The 19,556-nt window shown below is 35.0% G+C and overlaps 1 non-coding gene across 1 annotated transcript; it reads left to right on the top strand.

Annotated features, from left to right (window-relative positions):
- Positions 1 to 1,269: 1,269 nt before the first annotated feature.
- LOC138398481 (U6 spliceosomal RNA) lies at positions 1,270 to 1,372 on the top strand. Its single transcript, XR_011235972.1, has one exon. It is a non-coding gene; the product is annotated as a U6 spliceosomal RNA (small nuclear RNA).
- The last annotated feature ends 18,184 nt before the right edge of the window (positions 1,373 to 19,556 follow it).

The following is a 19,556-nucleotide window of genomic DNA, read 5'->3' as shown; positions in this document are numbered from 1 at the left end:
TAAGAAGGAAAAATGAATGATTTTGACAGACATCATTCTTCTCAACCTCTCGTTTTCCTTTCTACTGATGTCCCCCCTCCTACATACAACCAATATAAATGGGAGCTTTCCACATGGAAAGAATTCTGTATCATGTTTCACCCAAGTTCCTTGGTGAACTCACTCACCCCTACTCACTCTTCCCCACCTGAAAGGTCGGTCATAATAAATCAGATGCAGCAGAGAATAAGGAGGCGGCAGCAAACTGCCACAATGTCCCATTGCTATGTCACCACTCCTTCCAATTCAGCCTTCCCTCTCACCTATCAGGAACACCTAAGTCAGTGTGTCTGGGACACAGTCAAAAATCACATCAGAAGCACCTAAAGATCTGGTTAGCAATATGGATCCCCGTGTCTTACTGTAGAGCTACTGAATCAGAAATGGGTGGGGGCTTAGGGCGGCCAGGAATCAGCATCCAGCATCTTGAATCAGCGCCTCCTGTCACTCTTAGCATAACGACCTTTAGAACCAAGAAAGCAGTGAAAACACAAAATAAATAGTCCAGGTCTTCTGGCTGACAATCTAGAGCCTAAATAATTGGATTTCCTAGACATCCTGGACACTATCTAGCAAATCCTTTATTCTCTCCCTATCACAGAGGCAGAGCTGAGGGCAGGGCACAAGAGGTGTCAAGACTTGACTGAGAAAGCAGGTAACCATGACTTCCTTTAAGTGCAACACACCCTCACCAACCAAGGGCATCCTGCATGCCCCAGTTGTAAAGCCCAGCTCTCCCTTGGCTCCACCTGCCTTGATCCGATAGGATTCCTACCTCTGTCTGATTCAAGAAGCATTTTTATTATTCTAAATATGTATCTTTGACTAATGCAAGAGGGAGTTTGTCCACAATGCTCTCTTCTCACAATGAACTCTCCTTTCTCTCCTTCCCTCTGGCCCCACACTTTCCTGACTCTCTCTAGCAGCTGTCAGAGGCTTTGGAGAAAAAAAGTCTAACTGAAATTACCTCAGAACTTGCTCTTAATAACTAATTGGATTTTAGCTCAAGAGCAGAGACATCCTTAATGTGGCTACCCTTCCTAGTTAACACACCGGGAATTAGTTACTTCAAAAGAAAGGGGTGAAGTACTATGAATTTCTTCTTAGATGATGCTGTTACGAAATTAAACTTATTTTTGAGCATTGTGATGAATAAATAACACAATTACATTTTATATGATCACCAAGGCTAGTATTTGCCTTGAAAACATTATTAAAGGGCAACAGAGCTTGCTTCAGCAGCACATGTACTACACCTAGAATGATACAGGGAAGATTAGCATGGCCCCTGTGCAAGGATGACATGTAAATTTGTGAAGCATTCCATATTTTTCAGCAGAAATCTTACAAGCCAGAAGGGTTTGGGGTCCCATTTTTAGCTTCTTAAACAGAATACCTGCCAGCCAAGAATTTTGTATCCTAGAAAAACTAAGTTTCATAAATGAAAGAGAAATAAAGTATTTCCCAGATAAGCAAACACTAAGGGAATTTATCACCACTAGACCTGCCCTACAAGAAATGCTTAAAAGTGCTCTAAACATTGAACAGCATAGTCAATACCTACCAGTGTAAAAATACCAAAAGTTAAAATTCACAGCTCTTATAAAACAGTAAACAAGGGAAAAAACAAAGTAACTAGGTAACAATCAACGTGACCAGAACAGTGTCTCATACATCAATACTAACATTCAATATAAACAGTCTAAATGCCCCCACTTGATATAGATTGGAGGAATGGATTTAAAAAAGCATGCACACAACCCAAATAAATGCTATCCAACAAGCCCATTTAACTTGCAAAGATTCTCATAGAATTGAGGTAAATGAGTATTAAAAAAATATTCCATACAAATGGAAACCAAAGATTAGCAAGAGTAGCTATTCTTATATAAGACAAAATAGACTTTAAATCAACAATGGTTAAAAAAAAAAGACAAATATAGTCATTATATAATGATAAAGGGATCAACTCAGCAGTAAGATATAATAATCTTAAATATATATGCACCTAACACAGGAGCTACCAGATTCATAAGATAATTACTACTACAGCTAAGGAAAGAAATAAATAGCAACATCATAATAGCCATTACCTGACTTCAAATTATACCACAAGCCTACAGTAACCAAAACAGCATGGTACTGGTATAAAGGTAGACACACACAGAAAGGGAACAGAATAGAGAAGCCAGCAATGAAGCCATATAGCTATAACCAACTGATTTTCAACAAAGTAGACTAAAATATACACTGGGGAAAGGACACCCTATTCAATAAATGGTGCTGAGAAATTTGGATAGCCACATACAAAGGAATGAAACTGGATCCCCATCTCTTACCATAAACAAACATTACCTCAAGATAGATTAAAGACTTAAACAATAAAAATTCTACAAGAAAACATAGGAAAAACTCTTCTGGACATTGGCCTAAGGAAAAGAATTTATGACTAAGACCCCAAAAGCAAATACAACAATAACAAAAATAAATACATGGGACATAATTAAACTAAAAAGTTTCTGTACAGGCGAGGAAATAATCAACAGAGTAAATAGACAACCTACAGAATGGGAGAAAATATTCACAAACTATACATCCAACAAAGGACTGATATCCAGAATCTACAAAGAACTCAAACAAATCAGCAACAAATAGCCCCATCAAAAAGTGAATGAAAGACTTATACGTTGTTGGTGGGAATGTAAACTAGTACAACCTCTATGGAAAACAACATGGAGAGTCCTCAAAGAACTAAATGTAGATCTACCATTTAATCCAAGAATCCCACTACTGGGTATCCACCCAAAGACGACATTTTATAAAAAAAAAAAAAAAAAAAAGGACACCTGTACCCGAATGTTTATTACAGCACAATTCACAATTGCAAAAATATGGAATCAACCTAAGTGCCTATCAACTGATGAGTGGACAAGAAAATGTGGTATATATATACCATGGAGTACTCAGCCATAAAAAGGAATGAAATGTCTTTTGCAGCAACTTGGATGGAACTGGAGCCAATTATCCTAAATGAAGTATCTCAGGAATGGAAAAGTACCACATGTTCTCATTTGTAAGTGGCAGCTAAATGAGGGGTATATATGATCATAAAATGGTGTAATGGACATTGAAAACTAAGACAGGTGGAGAGAGGGTGGGGACCAAGGGATAAAACTACAATGGACATTATTCTAGTGACAGGTACACTAAAAGCCCTGATTTCAGCATTATACAATTTATCCATGTAACAAAAAAACACTTGTACCCCCTAAATCTATTGAAATAAACAAATAAAATAAAATTAAAGATAAAAGTCAATAACATAGCTTCAGATAGTAAATCAGAATTCATCTCCACTGTGGAGACACTGTGCTTTCTTCAGTAAGTACAGTATAAAGGCTTGTGAACTTCCTTCTGTTTATTTGAAATATCAACTAAATTGAATTTGGAACATTTTGTTTTATTGTGTGTCGTTGAATAGTCAGGATTATTCCTTTAAAAATTGCTCATAGAAGTAGCTGTGATACTTTGATAAATGAGCAGCACATTTCCATGTGTTAAAATGTTTAAAATTCATTGAACAAATGCTGAATCTCATCTGAGCTAGCAGCCACACTTATCTCCCATGATTATTAAAAAAAATACAGCAGAATGAATTGACATATGTTGAGCAAACTGTTATGCAAATTTTGATATTTCCTCAACAGTACAAATCGATATGTAACTAACTGTTGTAATTGATTTACAGGTGATCTTAGGGAATTTGGCAATCACAGATTATGACACACATATAAAATAATTTATAAATGTACCTATTATAGAAGATATATAGAAATCTTGTAAAAATTAAAAAACTAACAGATAAAATAAATAAGAAAAATAAGAGGAGAAAATAAACAATGTTTTTATTATCCACTGTTATTCAACCACTCGATGATAACCTCAGTTAATATTTGGGTGACTATTGTTACAACATTTTTTGTAACATGGTTTAATATATATCTACCAGTATATCTGTAGGCCACTTTCTATCTGTTAAACTATTTATGAAGATAAATAGGATCTTTCTTTCCTTCTAACTGGTTTTCACTTGTGTGTAGGAAAGCTGTCGGTATTTTACATACTTATTTTGTAAATGAACACCTTGCTGAACTATTAGTTGTAATTTTATTTCAGTTACTTGAGTTTTTCAAGTAGATCATTATATTATTAAAATATTTTCTTTTTCCCTATTTATATTTATTGAAATGTTATATCAATGCTTACTGAAACGCCCAGAATCATATCAAATAAGAATAGTGGATATCCTTTGTTATTCTTGGGATGTTATTTTTTTCAAATTTCAAAGAAATTATTCTAGAGGTTTCTATGAAGTATGACATTGGCTACTGATTTCAGATAGATCATCTTAATCACTGTAGGGAGATACTCTTCTAGGTCTGCTAATATATTTTAAAATCAAGATTGACATTTATTTAAAGTCTTTTGGACATGTAAGATGGTCAAACCTACTTTTCCTTTGACTTTTTGGTAAATTATAAATATATTTTGTAATAATAAAACATCCTTGAATTCCTGAAATCATCCTTTATACCATAGTTTAATCTTTTTATTACAGTGCTGGCCAATCCATTTATGAGCATCTATTTGGTATTATTATTCTGTTTCAATAGCTATAAGGCTTTTTCTAAAAACAATTTTTAGATATCTTATTTTCCTTATTGTAAAAGTACTACCTTAATATTGCAAAACATTGAAATAAAGGCACGTGAGAAGAAAAAGGAAAAAAAGTAGAATTCCCCCATGATCCTCCAGCTCCTCCAGTGAAAATCAACCTTATTAATTCTTCAGCTTATTTTGAATTGAGCTAATTCCCTACTAAAAAATGTTTAGATGGTTCCAAGGTTTTTGTCATTATAAACAATATTGCAAAGAATAATCCTCTATACATACATACCTTTGCACATATTTGGCAATATGTCTTTTAAATAGATTCCCAGGTATAGATGTATTATGTTGTAATAGATATTGCTAGATTGTCACTGCAAAATACTGCACCAATATAAGCTGCCAAGTAAATAATGTGTAAAAGAGTAATTGTTTCTCCGTATTTTTGGCCATTGATATTATTAATATATTTTAATCATTGACAATGTGATAGTTGAAAACGCTATCACATTGTTTTAATTTGTATTATTTTAATTAGTGGGAATGAAGATTCACACTCTTTCATATATTTATTAGTCACAAGTGTTCATTATTATGATTTATCTCCCCATGAAATTTGCCTTTTTATATTAAAGTGTCTTTTTCTTATTAATTTTTAAGTGTGCTTTATGTGTAAGGCTCATTGGCCTTTGGCTGTCGGTAGATAATTGAATCGCAAACAATTTCCTGTTTGCCATTTTTCTTTTCATTTTATACTGATTTTTGCTGTGTACATTTTTTCATATTATATAATGTAATTGTATTAGTCAGGATTCTTCAGAGAAACAGAACCAACAGGAGAGAGCTACATATATGAAGAAATTTATTATAAGATACTAGCTTGTGCAATTACAGAGGCTGCAAAGTTCCACTATCTGCTTGCTGTCTGCAAGTTGGAGACCCAGGAAAGCCAGCAGTGTGCTGGAAGGCCAGAGAGCCAATCGTACAGATTCCAGTCTGGGTCTGAAAGGCTGAGAAGCAGGAGTATCAAGGGCAAGAGAGGTTCGATGTCACAGCAGAAGTAATCAGAGTTAATTCCACACCCCCTCTGCATTTTTGTTCTATTCAGGCCCTCAACAGATTGGGTGAGGCCCACCCACATTAAGTAGGCCATCTGCTTTACTCATTCCACCAATTCGAATGCCAATCTCTTCCAGAAACACCCTCACGTACGTACCCAGAAATCATGTTTAACCACTTATGTTTAAGCATCCATGGTCCAGTAAAGTCGACACATAAAAGTAACCATCACAGCAGTGTTGTGTAGTACAGTGCCTAGAGTGAACATGGGTCTGAAGTCAGACTGACTGGGTTCAGAGATCCAGCTTTACCACTTACTGTGTGAACTTGGCCAGTTACATAACCTCTGTTTTGAAATCTATAAAAGATACACAGTCAAAATAAATAAGAGCTCAAATAAGTGCTTAGCACTTACAAAATATTGCTTTTATATTAATAGTTGTTTTTATAGATTTTTGTTGAGTTGGTTAGTTTTTTGCTTGTGTGAGTGTGTGTGTGTGTGTGTGTGTGTGTGTATATATATATATATATATATAAAAAATATATGCTAACTTTGTGGTCTGCCTAGAAGGTATATCAGTAAATCCAGATTCACTATTTTCCAAATAACTAGATAATTTTCTCAGGACAATTTTTTCTAAATAATCCCTCTTTATTTCATTGATTTAAAATGTTACCATATAAATTTCCATGTATTTTAAAATTTATTTTCACAGTATCTCAGAATCACATTTTCATAACATATTTTAATATTTGGCAAGATAAGCTCTTTTATATTTCCCTGTTCTAAAATTTCCCATCCATGGTTACATGTACATTCTTTTAGATAATCTTTAGAATTATTTTGTTAAGTTTCAAAAAAAGCATGTTGATATTTTTGAAATGAATTGATTATAGATTTAGGCAGAATTTACATTTTTACAATGTTGATTGATTTATCCCACCTAAAGCCAAGTTCTTGCAGTTTTTCAAAAGTGTTAATCTGTATTTTTCTAATCATTCCAATCAAGAGTAAAATAGCACATTTGAGTCTCTCTATTAAAGATAAGGATTTTAGAACACTTTTACCCTCTTCCTTTTACCCTCTTACTCCATATTATACCAACTTCTCAGTCATCTTACTATTTCTGATATTTTTATCTCAAGATTGTATATAATTGAAAAATGATGCAATATTAATCTTTTAAAAGTAATTTTAAATTTTATTTCCATAACCAGACTTAAAACCCTAAGTCGTTTCCAAATGTACAGGATGGAGTTTCTTTGACTACCTTTCCATTATGAATTTTTTTAAAGCAGACTTCATTTTTCAGAGCAGTTTTAGGTTAACAGCAAAATTAAGTGTAAAGTATAGTGTTCCCATATACGCCCTGCTCACACACATGCATAGCTTCCCTGTTATCAGCATCCTGCACCAGCGTAGTACATTTGTTACAATCAATAAACCTACACTGACAATTCATTATCACCCAAAATCTATAGTTTACGTTAGGGCTCACACTAACCATTGTACATTCTGTAAGTTTCAACAGATGTATACCGATATATTTAACCCTTATAATATCATACAAAATAGTTTTATTGCCACAAAAATCCACTATGCTCCACCTATTCATCCCTCCCTCCCCTATAATCCCAGGAAACCACTGATCTTTTTACTATCTCTATAGTTTTGCCATTGCCAGAACATCATATGGTTGAAATCATACGGTATGTACTATTTTCAGATTGGTTTCTTTTGCCCAGTAACATGCACTTACTTTTCTTCCATGTCTTTTCTCATAGCTTAATAGCTCATTTCTTTTAGCAATGAATAATATTCCATAGTCTGGACACAACACAGTTTATATTAATACATTCACCTACCGAACAACACTTTGGTTACTTCCAAGTTTGGGTAATTACGAATAAAACTTCTGCAAACATCTGTGAGCAGGTTTTTGTGTGGATATAAGTTTTCAGCTCATTTGGGTAAATATCAAGGAACATGATTGCTGGATTATGTGGTAAGGGTATGTTTAGTTTTGTAAGAAAATGCCAAACTGTTTTCCAAAGTGGATGTACCATGTTGTGTTCCCATCAGCAATGAGTGAGAGTTTCTGCTGCTCTACATCCTTGCCATTATTTGGTGCTCTCAGTATTCTGGATTTTGGCCAGTCTGTAAGTATGTAGTGTTATCTCCACTGTTTTAATTTGCAATCTTCTAATGACACATGGTGTTGAACATATTTGCTTATTTGCCATCTGTATATCTTCCCTGGTGATATATCTTTTGCCTATTTTCTAATTGGACTATTTACTTCCTATTGCAGTTTTAAGAATTCTTCGTATCTTTTGAACAGTCCTTTATCAGATATGTCTTTTGCAAGTACTTTCAGTTTGTAGCTTCTCTTCTTATTCTCTTGACAATGTCTTTTACAGAGAAGAAGTTTTTAATTTTAATGAAGTCCAGCTTGTCAATTATTTTTTTTTTGGTGATTGTGCTTTTGGCGCCATATGTAAAAAGTCATCATAACCAAGTTCATCTAGATTTTCTCCTATGTTATTTTCTGTGACTTTATAGTTTTGCATTTTACATTTAGAACTACAATTCACTTGGGGTTAATGTTTGTGAAGGATGTAAGATCTATACCTAGATTCATTCTTTTGCATGTGGATGTCCAGTTGTTCCAGCATCATTTGTAGAAAAAAATTATCTTTTCTCCACTGTATTGCCTTTGCTACTTTGTAAAAGATCAGTTGACTATATTTATGTGGATATACTCCTGGGCTCTCCATTTGTTCCACTGATCTATTTGTTTATTCTTCTGCTATTTATTTTAAATTTTATTGAATTCCAGTCAAAGATCATGGCCTACAAGATAGCAAATATATTTGTAGAAACTTGTTTTATAGCCTAGAACATAATTAATTTTATGTATGCTTTTAAAAATGCATTCTTTAATTGTTGGGTTCAGAGTTTGACCAATAAATATTAATTATTGTTTAAGATTTTTAAATTCTCATTAATCTTCTTCTCCAAGTGATTTATCAATGAGAGGTTTACTTAAAGCTTCCATTATTGTTGTGGAATGATCTTTTTGTGATTCTTTTGATTTTTAATGCACATTATATGGAAATATATTGTTAAGATTTTAGAAATTCACGATTATTTTATCTTTTATCTTTATGGTGAATTGTTTCTTTTGTCATTATACAGTAACCCTATTTATTCCTATTAATGCCTTTTTGCCGTAGTATCTATTTTGACTGATATTAATTTGGCAGTTTCAGCTTTTTCTGAATTACTGTTTGCCTTTTATATATTTTCAAACTTTTTATGACTTTTTATGTAATAAGTATAAACTGAATATTGTAAGATTATGTATTTTTATCCAATTTACTAATATATTTTGATTTACTTTTACCATTTTACATGTTCTATTTAATATTCTTTCATCGGAGAGGGAGATGCTTTTCTTCTTTCTGCCTTCTGTTGGATGTATTGTATTATCTTTACTCCCTTTTCTTCTCTTTACTGGTTGAAAGTTATCATTTTTTCCATCCAATGGTTATCCTTAACTTTTTAACACAAATATTTGAATTGACAAAGTCAATATTTCTACCCTCCCCTTGAACAATACAAGGACTTTAGAATCCATCTTCCATGTTTTGTTATCTAACATTTTTATTCAACTTTGTTTTTAAAACCCTACAAATTAGTCATCACTATTATATTTTAGTCATTATTTATTCAGATTATCTACATAATTAAAAATTTCTTTGTTATCATTGTTCTCTTTTACAACTGAACACTTTCTAGGTTCAATTTCATTCTTCTTGAGGTTTATCCTTTAGTATTTTTTTCAGCAAAGGTCTGTTGGTGGTAAATGCTCAGTGTCCTTGTCAAAAAGTATTTTTTACTTTATGCTCACTCTCATAATAAATTTAACTTGTTATACAATTCTAATTTGGCAGTTATTTCACTCTACAGTTGAGGATTTATTTATTTATTTTTTGGTCCTCTAGTCTCTAATATTACTGTTGTAATTTAATTACTGCTATGCAGGTAAAAACTGTCTTTTCTCTCTGTTTACATTTAAGATTTTTCTCTTTGCCTTTGATATTGTGCAGGTTTGTACAATCTTTCTATGTATGAATTTGTCTTTATTTATTCTCCTCAAGACTTGAATCAGAGGGACATGGAAATTATTCAGATATTGCCCTCTTTTTATAAGCTCTTTAAAAGCTCATAGGTCCTAGGAGCTCTGCTTATAGTTCATCATAAATTAAACAGCCCTGGTCTAATTAGGGTATATGAGAAAGAAAATCAAACATTTTTAACATAAAATGATATGACAAAAGTACCACAAAAGAATTTCAGAGTACTGGCTCACAAAGGATTGAGAAAGTTCAGGGGGAAGTTATCATCAGTAGAGATGACAGTCGAAAAAATATTTAAAGTACCAGTAGGTTTTGACTAAAGAGAGGAAGAAAGTGAGGGAAATTACTCATAAGAAGGAATACATAGAGGATAATCAGAAACTGGTCATTTGGATATCACTTGAAATAATTATAAACTACGAAGGGGGAGATAAAGCTAAATAGGGGTGAGGTATGAAAGTATACATCCTTGAAGCCAGGCTAAAGAACATAGATATTTTACCTGGAAAGCTATGAGGAGCTGTTGAAAGTTCTAGAACAGTGGGGTGGCTTAACTGGCTATTTGTTTTGGGAAGACCAATCTGGTTCCAGAGGTGTGATGAAATGAAGAAAAAAGAGATGGAAAGGATGGAGGCCACTAAAAAGGCTATCCAAATTATATTATCAAGAAATAACGTGAACTCGAATCACACACAAGGGCAGCCTTAGGCTGAAAAGGCCAAGTCAATTAAAAATGCTGTTGCAGAATTGAATTTCTATAGGAATTGTTTTGTTCCTTCAGTCCTTATAAGTCATCTGGCTACTGCCCATGTGTCTGGACTCTGGACTTCCCATCATGTGTAAGCCAGCGCTGACCTATGCTCTAAACTAGAAACAGGACTCTGGTTTGCCTGCCTACCTCTGATTTATGGCCTTGCTCTGGTCCCTTAGAATTTCCAACCTTAAAGTTGCATTCCCTGAGTTACCCACACTCCAACAGGTGAGTTCATCATAAATAAGCTGGGAGGTGGAAAATAACCCAAAAAAAGAAATGAGAGGATGACAGGTGGGAATGAAGAGAATAGAAAAAAGAAAATATTTTAGAGTTAACAATGACAATGTTTGTGCACCCTTAAAATTCATATGTTGAAATCCTAACCCCCAAAGTGATATTAAGAGGTGGGGCCTTTGGAAGGTAATTAAGTCATGAGGGTTAAATGGGATTAATGCTCTTATAAAAGGGTCCCCAGAGAGCTCTCTCGCCCTCTCTCCTCTGTGTGAGGCTATGAGAAAGCAGTCAGAGAAATGGCAGAGGGTCCTTGCTAAAACCCAGAACCCAGCCATATTGGCACTTGATCCCCACTCTCAGACTTCCAGCCTCCAGCAATGCGAGAAATTTTTTGTTGTTTATATGCTACCAAATCTATGATACTTTGTTACAGCAACCCAAGCAAGCTAAGACAGAAGTTTTGAGCATCTTGTATTTATTTGGGGACAGGATCTATGAACCTCTACATGGGTAAATTTGACCTTTTCCAAAAGACGCTGGGTGTCTAATTAATCCAACTTGCTGTGCCTATTTTAGTCAGGAGCCTTCTTTTAAGGCAGGATTCACATGTTAGAAAATGCCAGTAAGTTTCAGAGATTGGATGTTTTCCAAAATCACAGTAAGTTCTTTTTCAGTCATTAACACTTGACCGCAGAGTGCTAATCAGGATGCCCCACTTGTACACTCTGCAGGTGAGAGGAGTGTGATGCCAGAATAATTTTTAAACCAGTTAAAATCTTCGGGCTTGGGATTGCACAAATGGTGATATAGGAGGCCCTCTTTCTATACAAGCCTTTTGGTAAGCTTTCTCAAACTATCTTCAACATAATTATAAAAAACATTCAAAAGGAATTCCTGCCTGTCAATGAAAATTGCTCATAGAGTTTATTTTCTTGAAATTTAAAATTACTACTATAGTAAACCTTTTTTACCTAAACCACATGGTTATTTGAAAGAGACAGATGTAAACCTTAATCCAGTCAAGTATGTTATACTTGATAGTTAACCAGAATATTCATAATATCTATATGTTAAATTTTTTAGCATAAGATCATTTTTATTTCCTAGGGGAAAATCATGCTTTCTAATTTAAGGCATATTTAATTTGACTATTCTCACTCCTAGCAAAAAACGTATTCCTTTAAACTATGGTTATAATTATTTTCTTCTTAGATACTGGAATAAACCTCCAGAATCAGAGTTCTCCCACACACCAAATGGGGTAACGATTCTAAAAGTACAGCTATCCAAGCTCTACATCCAAATAAAGATACAAATACCTGATTATTTAAAATATGGGCATGGAAAAAAAAAAACGAAGTGTTAACTGCAGTACCTCCAAAACATTAATAAATTAGCATAATTCTAACCTGAAAAAAAACTGAGGCAAAAGCACAGCCAAGGAAAGAAAATAAGTTGAACTTCATAACGATTTTAAAATTTTATGTATCAAAGGACATCATTAACAAAGAGAAAAAGCAACTCTCAGAATGGGAGAAAATATTTATAAATTATATATCTGATAAGGGGTCAATATCTACAATATGAAAAAACACTTCTACAACTCAACAACTAAAAACAACCAACCAGTTAAAAATGGTCAAAGGACTTGAATAGACATTTTTCCAAAGAAGATATATGGATGGCCAAATAAATTATGAAAAGATGCTCAGTATCACCAATCACTGGGGAAATGAAAATTAAAACTATAATGAAATACCACTTCACATCCATTAGGATGGTTATTATTTAAAAAAAAAAAAAAAAAACCCAAAATAACAAGTGTTGATGAAGATGTAAAGAAATGGGATCCCTTGTGCATTGCTGGTGGGAATGTAAAATGGTGCAGCCACTGTGGAAAACAGTGCAGAGGTTCCAAAAGGTAAACATAGAACTACCATATGATCCAGCAGTTCCACTTCTGGGTGTATGCCCAAGAGAATTTAAAGGCAGGGACTGGAACAGATATTTGTACACCAATTTTTATGGCAGTATTATTCACAAAAGCCAAAAGGTAGAAACAGCCCAACTACTGATGGATGAATAGCTAAACAAAATGTAGTATATCCATACAATGGAATATCATTCAGCCTTGAAAAGGAATGGAATCTGGCATATGCCACAACTTGGATGAATCTTAAAAGACATCATGGTAAGTGAAACAAGTCAGACACAAAAGGACAAATATTGCATGCCTCCACTGATAGAATGAAGTACCTAGAGTAGTCAAACTCAGAGACACAAAGTAGAATGGTGGTCGCCTGAGGCTGGGGAAGGGAAAAATGGGAAATTATTATTTAATGGGCACAGAGGTGCAGCTGAGAGATGAAAAGTTCTGGAGATGGATAGTGGCTATGGTTGCACAGCAATATGAAAATATTTAATGTCACTGAGCAGTACAATTTAAAAATTATTAAGATGGGGCAGGGCATGGTAGCTCCTGCCTATAATCCCAGCCCTTTGGAAAGCTAAACTGGGAGGATTGCTTGAGGCTAGGAATTTGACACCAGCCTGGGCAACATAATAAGACTCTGTCTCTACAAAAAAAATTTTAAAAATTCAACAGGAGTAATGACATGTACCTGTAGCCCAGCTACCTGGGAGGCAGAGGCTGGAGAATCGCTTGAGCCCAGGAGTTCAAGGCTACAGCAAGCTATGATGCCACTACTGCACTCTAGCCTGGGTGACAGAGAGAGACCTTGTCTCAAAAAAAAAATCATTAAGATGGCGAATTTTATGTTACGTATATTTTACCACAAAAAAACTAACTTTAAAAAGTTTAGTATTTAACAGTTGGTTTCAACTATGTGCAGAGCCAGAGGAAAACTGCTAGTTGATTTCCATCTTTACTAACTAGGTAATATAATTATGTGTGACAAAAAAAAGACCTACATTATATATATTTTGAATATTTTATAACACTAGCATTGAGAGTACCTTTATTTATGCCATAACCTTTTATAGATTCTTTAATCAGAAAGTATTTATTGAGTACTGTATTTGTTTTCTATTGCTGCTGCAACAAATTACCACAAAGTGGTTTAAAACAACACATTGTTTTAAACAAAATTTGTTATCTCATAGTTCTGGAGTTCAGAAGTCTAAAGTGGGTCTAAATGGACTAAAAACGTGGTGTCAGCAAGGCTGTATTTGTTCTTGGAGCTCTGGGGAAGAATTCACTTCCTTGCCTATTCCAGCTTCCAAAGATTGCCCATATTCCTTGGATCATTGCCTCCTTCCTCCATCTTCAAAGCCAGCAATATCTGACGGAGCTTCTCACTCTCTGGTTCTTCCTTTTCTGCCTCCTCCCTTTTCCCATGTATAAGGACTCTTGTGATTACCCTGGGCCCACCTGTGCAATCCAGGGTAATCTCCCCATCTCTGGCTCATTTGATTAGCAGCCTTAATTCCATCTGCAACCTTAATTCTCTTATGCCAGGTAACCTAACATATTCACAGGTTCCAGAGGGAGATATCTTCTGTCTACTACAAGTACCTATGCCTGGCATTTCCTAAATGCTGCAGAGAGTACAAATCAAATGAAAAATACAGTCAACAACCGAAAAGGACATAGATTTCACAGAAGAAAAGACAAACATGAAATAGAAGCAAATACATTTGACAGAGATGCCAAACTTTATAGTACTTTCAATGCAACATAACTTCTGAGGAGAGTGAAATTATTCTCAGCCACAGTAGTCATAAAAATCTTCTTGAAACAAGTGAAGCTTGGAGCAGAACTTTAAGAGCAGGCAACATTTAGTTAGCCAAAGGAAAATGGAGTGAGTTGTGCAAAATTGGTAAAGGAAGGAAAGGAAAAATATAAAGCAAAAGACTTAGGTTAGAAATAAACATAGTGGGGAACGAGCATTTTCCTGGAGCAAAGGACATTTCTGTGGGAAATCGTTTACCTAGAAGATTAAATTGAGCTAAGAAATGAAGTCATCGTTCTGTTTGGAAGGACATAATTGGACTCATCAGACATAAAATCTATGTGGTAATGATCAATATTATAACTCTTACACAATATTAAAACAAATTTCTCTATAATGAAGACTGGGATAAAAAGAATTAACTGAAAAGCAATGTGGTGATTGTCATTCAGATGTTCTCTGAAGGTCACCATACTGCGAGGCCCTTGCAACATCCTCTACATTAGTCCTCCAAGACTCATGTGTAATTATTTTTCCTTCTCATGGGAAGCAAAGGGGTGATTGTGTTCTGTTGTTTTCTGAATGGGTAGGCCCAGATCTGAGGGCCTTGTCAAAGATGATAATGTCTGCAAATCCCCTGCTAAAAAGGTCGTCTTTGTCTAGAAATCTGTTTGCTTGGCGTTTATATTTCTTTAAACCTGTCCTTTGGTGATACTGGGTGTCACTTTGATCCAATAATTTCTACCATAAGGGAAGTGATAAAAGGGATCTGAGCAGTCCTCTACTCCCTGATTCAGTCGCTCCCTCATCTTCCTTCATCAGTGAAGGATCCACTCTGCAACCCGGTAACACTGAAACAACTGAGGAATTCCACCTTCAAGCAGCAGGCACGAACAATGCTGGTAACAGCTGGACTTCTAGGTACTTAGCAGGGTATAAAACAGAGAGAAACTCTGGGAGTGCCAAAATATCACTCTCACTGAAGAACAGAAGTGGGTCTTTTGCAGAAAGGAGAGAAAGTGACCCTAGGTTTTCTCCCACCTGAGAAGAATCATCTCTTAGGTATGGTTTAAAAATCAGCATTTTCTGTCCTTTGCACTGAAGAACACAGTGTTCCAGGAGAGGTAAATCAGCTTTCTATGATAAAAGTGTTTCATGAACACAAAGTCCTGAAAATGCCAGGTTATATTGGTTTTTTCCACAGAAGAACGCTCCAGAGCCTATACTATGCCAGGGAGCATAGAGTATGCAGCAATGGCAAATATTGGACTGTGGAACACTTTTTCCCTCACAATGCAGATGTTTCTTATACAGCAGAAGTACAAGACTTTAAATTTAAATATAATACAGTCAATGAACCTGCAATTTACAAATCATTATTGCTTATAGTATAATTAAAATGTGCCTGGGAGAATTGAAGGAAGAGCTATGGTGCTTGCAACTCAGCTTGTAATTCATAGTTATATTCATGTTTATTTAAATAATAGATGATGAAGGTGATTGCTAAAAGCATATACAATAGTAGTGTGCCAGTTGGGATAGGAAAACAAAAGTCAGTATTATTGAACAAAAGCTAGATGTAAGCTCTAAATATGCTCAGTGATGCTCAGGTTTCATAGCTATACAGGCAGTCCCTGGTTCCTAAGAATGTTCTTAGGTTGGATTTGTATGTAACTTGGATCCCTGATGAATAGCACATATACAGTAATAACAACAACAACACTATAATGGCTTATATGTGGTAATAATACAATATAAAACTAATAATAATAAAACTGTACTGTAATAAGTTACAGGAACTATTGTGCTTTTTCTTTTAATTCAAACAACATAAAAACAAACTCATACAAAAAGTTTAGGTAGGAGATAGATTTCAAAAAAGAATATTAAAGGTTAATATTCACCTAATGTTCCATCCATCCTAGGCTAATAGGAATGTTACGCTTATTTTGATCTTCTAATCTAACCAAATCAGTAATAACCTTTCCATTTCAATAATTAATCCGCTGCACTGCTTAGTAATAATTGATGCTTTAATTGGAGCACTGTGTTCCCCATGTCCTATTAGTCTCCCTTTATCCTTTGTAATTTTTCCGACAGTCAAGCAACTGAAGCCTAACACTTTCCCAATGAATGACGGCATCTGGCCTTTCTCCGAACACTTCCGAACGCTTAATTTTTACTTTTGTTTCCATTGTAATCACCTTTCCCTTTGCTGCAGGCTCGCCTGGACTTGCAAGTGGACTTTTGCATTGGAGGCATGGTCACAAGGGTAAACACAGACTCACAAAACCGAATTAAAAAGTTAAGATGAAAGTGATGCTGTGAATAAGTGACTATGAACAATGAGACTAGCCACTAGCTTAAAGAAGCTGTGCCAACAAACTGCTTACATCATGTGGGTTTGTTTACATGTGCAGAAGAAACTAGTTCCCAATTAGTTTAGGTATTTAATAATAAGTTACCCTATGGAAAGCCCGTTTCTAAGTACAGAACACTGTAAGTTGTGTCATCCATAACCTGGGGACTGCCTATACATTCATTTTCTTAAATTCCAACAAGAACATAACTTTGTTACTATGAGTCTAAAACTCTCTGGCTTCTGACCCACCTTTTCTCACTGAAACTATCATGTATATCAAATATATCAAATGCCAGAAAAAGTCCAACCACTTCTGGCTCATGCTTGCATCTTTTAGCACTCAAAGAAAAAATAGTTTAACATTGACAAATAATCAAAAACTAATTAGAGCTTTATTTTTTTATTTCAAAATACTAAGGAGGTACAAATGTTTTAGGTTACATGGATCATTTTTGTAATGCTTGAGTCCTGGCTATAAGTGTGCCTGTCACCCAAATAGTGTTCACTGACATTACCCAAGGGGTAGTCCATTTCTTACACACAACAGTTCTTAAAACTCCCTTTCCTTATCTGTTCTCTCAATTTTGCTCATTCACAGCAGGCACCTTCCCATTTCTTTTTTCCATTTCTACAAATCTCCCAAATACCCCCTCAAACCCCAGCCACAGTAGAATCACTCCTTTCATTTTGCCTATCTATTCTATTGTCTTCTGCCAGTAACTCTATTCTTTCCATTGTAAATTTAGCTCAACTTTTAGGTTTCTTCAGTGTTTCTCTCTTAGCCCATTACTTCCATTTAACAATTCCCAGCTCCCTACTAAATGTGTCTGAGTAAAAAGGTTCTTTCCTCTTAGAAGTGTAGTAAAAGAGAACAGCAATATTGATTTTTCTTCAGTACCATAACTAGCATGTTCCTCATGCCAAGAACAGATTGCCTTTATTATAACTCAAAGAGTACAGTTTAGATAGCAGTGATGTAGACATAACATTGCCCATGGAAGAATTAAAGGACTCATGAATGTATTTAAAATGGTTCTCGTAAGAGTAAAATAAAGGATGAATGGTACACGGAATACAAACCTGTGATAATAGAAAACATTTAGATTTTAAAACTGCCTTATCTTTGCTAGATTTCCACTTCCAGAAAAATGAAATAGAAATACTTTTCCCTAATACACCTGGTAACTACAACTAAAAACGCGGGACATTATATATTAAACAAACATATGAAGATTCTGAAAGGTGGAAATAAGAAGGCAGACTGACTAGGGAATTTGAAACTCTAGGAACAACAGGGAATGGGGAGGTGAATTCTCTGGGGTTTTTTTGTTTTTGTTTTTGTTTTCTTCACAGATCCCAGACGTGGATCTAAAGAAGCCAGCAGCCAGTAATGTCAATGGGTACGGACTGAAAAAGCTCCAACAAAAGACTGCTTCCTCTAGCAAAAGGAACAGGAATGGGGCAGCCTAGCAAGACAGAAAACTGTTAGACAAGAGCCACTCTGCTCCAGCCGAACACCACAGAGAAAACTATGCCTGCAACCCAACCTATGCCAGCAAAGACCAAGTGGGGAGCCTAGACTTCTACCCCAACTTTGAAGTAATGAGGCAATGTGCTCCTCTTCCCATGACAGAGTAGTATCAAAATATCCAGCTAAAACAGGAGCTTTCCAAAGTTAATAACACACAATACCCAAAATGTCCAAGCTTCAGTGGAAAATCACATCACACAAAGAATTAGGAAGATCTCAAATTAAATGGAAAAAGATAATCAATAGATACCAACACTAAGATGACAGAGACGTTAGAATTATCTGACAAAGCTCCAGGCGTGTCCGTTCCCCAGACAGTGTGCGTTGCACCCATCGTATCCCCCATAATAATAAGATGAAATAAAAAAAAAAATTATCTGACAAAGATTTTAAAGCATCTACCATAAAAACATTTCAGTGAGCAATTGTGACCACACTTGAAACAAATGGAAAAACAGGAAGTTTCAGCACAGAAATAGAAAGTCTCAGCAAAAAGTAAATAAAAGATATAAATAAGAAACAAATGGAAATTTTAGAACTGAAAGAATGTACTATCAGAATTAAAAAAAAAAAAACTCAGTGGATGAACTCAATAGCAGAATTGAGGTGACAGAGGAAAGAATCAATGAACTAGAAGATAGATCAATAGAAATTACCCAATGTGAATGACAGAAAAAAAAAAATAGACTAAAAAAATTAACAGAGCTTCAGAGACCTGTGAGACATTGTAAAAAAAATCTAACATTGTGTTATTGGGGTCGGGGAATGTGGGGAGAAAGAGTATAGAACTGAAAAATTACTCAAATAATGGCTGAAAACTTCCAGAATTTGGTAAAAACATAAACCTGTACTTAAAAGAAGCTGGCTGAACCCTGGATGAGATAAACTCAAAGAAATCTACACCAAGACATATTATAGTCAGGCTTCTAAAATTAAAGACAAGGAAAAAAAATCTTAAAAGTGAGAGAGAAACATCACCTTGCCTACAGGGAATGAACTATTTGAGTAGCAGCAGATTTCTCATCAGAAACCATGGATGCCATAGAGAGCGGCACACCACTTTTCAAGTACTGA

The sequence above is a fragment of the Eulemur rufifrons genome, chromosome 17 (genome assembly GCF_041146395.1).
Source record: "Eulemur rufifrons isolate Redbay chromosome 17, OSU_ERuf_1, whole genome shotgun sequence".
Taxonomy (NCBI): Eukaryota; Metazoa; Chordata; class Mammalia; order Primates; family Lemuridae; genus Eulemur; species Eulemur rufifrons.
Note: the sequence above shows the minus strand (reverse complement) of the source record. Positions and strands in the feature narration are given on the sequence as shown.